We start from the raw sequence: 5442 nt of genomic DNA on the forward strand, positions 1-5442 counted from the left end.
CCAGTGTCAACGTATAATATTACCATAAATTTAACTCTTGTCTGTACTGTAACTCTTAGTGTGTGTTTTGGGATTGAAGTTATAGTGTTTGACTTAATTTATAGTCAAAAGAGAAATAAAATAACTGGGGAAAGGGTTTGAAGGCGATCAGTCCAGAAACAAAGGAATGGCGAACGATTTTAATAATTATTGAAAACAATAAAGAAATACGAGCAGAAACAACCTGTATAGGGCAGGACAAGGTGGACTAATAATTACTGTACTACACTTAATATATTTATGAAAACAAACTCTTCTCTGGCACCTCACTCACACACACACACACACACACACACACACACACACACACAAACACACAGACAGTTATATTAGTGATGACAAGAGAGGTAAAAGTTTGTTGCTGCATCTCGTCCTTGTTCTGGACCCTGTCGCCACCTGGAGACAAGAGACACAGGGATGGTTGTTATCAGGCGATGGTGAGGATGGAGATAACCCGTCTGATAAAGCGGCGTGGTGATACAGATGGCGAGAGAGTATAGTGTATGGTGAGTAGCGAGCAGGGGTAAATGTTGATAGGGTATGGAGATGGTGACTCGATTATGGTGAATACGAGTTGCAAGAGTAAATGGTGACGGCAAGCAGATGTATCCGGTGGAAGGAGGTGATGGTGATATAATAATAATAATAATAATAATAATTAACGGTTTATTGAAAGAGCTTGGCAGCCAGAAGGCTGAAAATATACAGTTACATATTTGGGGAATGGGTTTACGAATTACAAATAATATACAAGTGACACAAATAAGACATATAATAACTTAGATGGGGATCAGCTCAAACTACAGTTCATTTCAACATAGTGACAGTGTAGGGAGCAGTGTTTACTGGGAGTGAATACACTGATTTATTACATGTTATTGATAATTTTTACAATGGTTGGGACTGGGCTGTTCTTATAGCGATCAGTTCGTGCCCGTATGGGCTGGATGCGGTTGTGGTGTCGAACAGCAATTCTCGGACAGGGGATCTCAGGTGGTAGTAGGGGCCGGTGTCGGGGATGGTGTAGAAGCTTCTTGCCGAATTTGCAGATGAGGCCGTGGTGATGGTCAGTGAGAGTCGAAAGGGTCAGTGTGTTGAGCGCTTCTTGATATGTGGAGTAGGAAGGGGAGAGAATAATCTTGCATGCCCTCTTTTGCACTTTTTCTAGGTGTTTACGTTGTGTGGCATTTAGGGACGGTGTGGCATTTAGGGAGGAAGACCAGGTGGGGGAGGCATAGGTGAGCTTGGGAAGTATGAATGTTGTGTATACACTGAGGAGCTCGTGTGCGGGAACTCCGAGGGACTTGAGTCGGCGGAGGAGGTGGAGACGGAAACTGGAGGATTTGACAACTTCACTGACGTGTGGTTTCCAATTTAGTTTGTTGTCTATGGTGACGCCGAGGAGCTTCGTGGAATCTACAACCTGGAGGGTGTTCGGACCTAGGGTAATGGAGGGAGGTGGGACAATGTCGGAGGAGAGGTTGATGTGCATAACCATGGTCTTGGTATGGTTGATGGTGACATGGTTGTTGGTGGCCCAGTTTTGGAGACTGTTCAATAAATCCTGAAGGGCGGTATAGTTGGGAGCAGAATTGTTGACGCTGATCCCAATGGTGGAGTCGTCGACATATTTCCAGCGAGCAGGGGTTTCTCTTAGGGCATCATTGATGAGCATAAGGAAGCAGAGTGGTCCCATCTTGGTGCCTTGGGGGACGCCACAGGTGAGTGACTGAAAGGTGGAGACAGCCCCTCGGAAGCGTACAGCTTGGCGTCGGTCACTGAGGAAGTCTGTAAGCCATGGTATGAGACTTCTCCGAAGCCCGAGGTCAATAGCTTTGTTTATGATTATATTGTGGTCGACTAGGTCGAACGCTTTAGTGAAATCAATGAAGGCGACAGCTACAGACGTTTTTCGTTTCTCGAGATGGCGGTATATGTAATCGAGAAAGCTGACAAGACAGTGAGTGGTGGAGGAAGTTTTCATGTTGCCAAATTGCTGAGGGTCTACGACTCCTGCAATATCAGCATAAGCCCAGTCAAACACAAAACTTTCACAGATTAGGCTGGGTATTGGGGTGATTGCAATAGGTCGTAGCTGATTTAAGGATTGTGGGCTGGTTGACTTGGGCACTGGTGATACATAAGAGGTCTTCCAGTCAGCTGGGCATCTGGCTTGACTGAGAGAAGCATTGATGATGGAGCAGAGGGGTTTAGCAAGCTCCGGGGAGAACTCCTTGAATAGTTTCATTGGTAAGTCAATGGGGGTGGTAGAGCGTTTTAATTTTAGTTTGTCCAGGCGTTTTGCTACTTCAAATTCTTCTACTAAGTCAGTGGGAAGGGGGGCTGGTAGGTAAGCAGGGAGAGTGGTTGTGTCGAGCTGGGGGAGCGTCTGGCATATAGTAGCGAAATGGTTGTTTGTTTGCTCAGCTGCGTCAACATTAGTGAGATGGCTAAGGAAGGGGAGGGGGTGTGTCATATTGTTTAGTCCGCAGAGTTCTTTAAGCTTACCATACCATTGACTGATGTTGGTCTGCTTCAGGTGTTGTAATTTGGTTGGGTAGTGGGACTTCTTTGCAGTGCGTATTTCGCGGATGACTCTGTTGCGAAGTGACCTGTAGCGGATGTGGTCATTGAGATGAAAGGCTCTGTCTCTCTGTTGCATAAGTCTTTTGATCCGAGGTGTGATCCAGGGCAAGTCAGCTGGGTGAGATCTGACGGACTTCTCGGGGAAGAAGTGGTGGTGAGCTTCCGTGGTGGTGTTGGTATAATTTATCCATTTGGTTTCCACGTCATCCACGCTAAGTACTTCAGTCCAGGGATAGTGAACTATCCACTGCCCAAAGAGACGCATTGCAGAGTCAGTAATCGGCCTGTAGGTCTTGATGTAGGGTCTCTGTACTTGAGTGGGAGTGGCAGCAGGGGACCAGAGCACTGATAAGTGTGTGCTACACCCGATAGGAGGCAGTGGTTGAGGAGGTTGGTACTGGTCCGCTAAGTCAGTTAAGATAAGGTCAAGGGTGTTTTGACCGTGTGTGGGGAAGGTCATAACTTGTCATAGTGATAGCTGGTCCTGGATATCAGTGGTGTCAATTTCATTTAAATCCCCACATAATACTAACTTGGCACATGGGTACCTAACTCTGAGGTGGTCTGAGGTGGTGATGAGATGATTGATAAGAGTGTCTCTGGTGGGTGATCGAGGCGGATGGTATGTCCTGGGTCGGGTGATTGTCTATCGTAAGTGACAAACTCTGAGAAAACAGGGAGAGGGCATGTAGCTGGTGCCTTCCCCCTTCCCATCCCCCTCATCCACCCCCCTTCCATCCCCACCACCCCATTCCCTCCACCACCTCATCCCCACCTCACACCCCATTCCTCTCCTCTTTTACTACCTCATCTCCACCACACCATTCCTCCTCATCCCTCACTACCCCATCCCATCTCCTCATCCCCACCACCCCATTCCTCCTTCACCACTTCATCCCCACTAATCTCCATCTCATCCACCCCATCCCCACCACCCCCACCTCAACTACCCCATCCCCAATTAATTCCCACCTCAACTACCCCATCCCCATCCCCCCATTCAACCCCATCCCCACCACCCCATCCCCGTTCTTAGTAGTGTCAGGGAGTCTCAGGAAACTGGAAAACTCCCCATAACCTTGCCGACGACCTTTCAGAGGCGAGAGAGAGAGACTGTATGGACTACATCAAGGGCAGGAGGCCAGAGATCCATCAGCTGTTCTCTGCTGACTTTGGGTATAATTTCACGTTTTATGGTGTATGCCTGCCTGCCTGTGCTGGGTAGTGTCCTTAGTTTTGTGTGCTATTAGCCTTAGGCAGGCTCTCTCCTGGCAGACATCATCGTGTTGTACGGGAGTTCTCCAGAGGTTCTCACGTTGATTTCTCCACCAATGAGGTTAAGAGAACACCCCCTTTACCTGCTAACCTAACCAACACTAATCTATCACGAACCTCACCTGACCTAATCTAACCTAACCGAACACTACTCTAACCTAACCGAACACGAATCTAACATAACCGAACACTAATCTAACCTAACCTAACAAAAACTAACCTAACCTAAGCAAAACTAACCTAACTTGACCTAGCCTAACACTAGCTCTAACCTAACCTAATCTAACCGACCACTAATCTAACTTAACACTAACCTACCCAAAACTATCCTAACCTAATCAAAGCTAACAGGAACCTAGCCAAAACTAACCTAACCCCACCTAACCAGAACTAACCGAACCGAACCAAACCTTGTATCATAGCCTCAAGTTTCGATATTCTGTACAAGTCGCTGGGTATTTGTCGTCCGCTCCCCCTGCCACGGGTTATTACGCACCTCTGTTACGCATGTTAGTAAGAAGATGACTGGGACTGCGACTTCTTTTCAGCCAAAATTCGTATCTGTATTCCTAAACCAACCTAAATTTTACATTCTAAAAAAAATCCCGTGATTAATATGAGTAAGAAACGGGGAGTAAAAGAACGTATTTGTAACTCAATCAGGTTCTGTCGCCATTTTAGGTAGTGAGTTCTAACCAGTTTGATCGAGCTATTTACAATGACTATTCCCATCATGGACCTCTGAGAATCATGATCCTGGTACTGAGCGTGTCTAGTGGGCAACCCGCTCCGCTGTGACGTCTTGCCTGTGGTGGCGTAAATTCCGGGGTGAGGGGGAGGCGATAAGTTGATGTTGAGGAATAAGGTGTGGATGGGTCGGAAGTTGAGGTGGGGGGGTGGGAAGGTAAGTTGCAGGTCCGGGAGGGGCGGGGGGGATAAAATGGAAGTGTAATTGCGAAGGTCCAGGTAGAAGGGTAGGTGGAGGAGAGGAAGTTGGGGGGGGGGCAGATTTTCGGGGATTTTCGAGAGGAGATGGTGGAGGGAGTTAGAGATGAGAGGATAGGCGTAGTGGATGGAGGGGGAGAAGAAGGGGTGGGAAGGGATGGGGAGATGGAGGGGGAAAGAATAGGGGAGGCAGGGGAGATATACTGACTTGTGGGGAAACCCTGTGTTGCCTCCACCACATCCGTTGTTTTTGTCTTTATCATACCTATGTGGGTCCTGGGGTGAGGGGTGACAGTACGAGGGTTGGAGGTGACTATAGCAGTGAGGTGGTTACTGTTGGGGGGTGATTGGGGGGTTGAAGGGGGTGACATTCGGTATGAGGAGCGACAGGTTTGGGGATGTGACACAGGTGTGGCTGTGGAGAGAGGGTGTGACAAAGATGTGATGGTGGAGGAGGAAGGGTGTGACAAAGGTGTAGTGGTGGAGAAGGTTGTGACGCAGGTGTAGTGGTGGAGGATGGAGGGTGTGACGAAGGTGTGGTCGACCCTGGGTGAGGAGGCCGCGCGGGGAAAGGCAGTGTGGTTGGGTGGTTGTGTT

This window comes from Homarus americanus, unplaced genomic scaffold (assembly GCF_018991925.1).
Source record: "Homarus americanus isolate GMGI-L3 unplaced genomic scaffold, GMGI_Hamer_2.0 scaffold35762, whole genome shotgun sequence".
NCBI classification, from domain to species: domain Eukaryota; kingdom Metazoa; phylum Arthropoda; class Malacostraca; order Decapoda; family Nephropidae; genus Homarus; species Homarus americanus.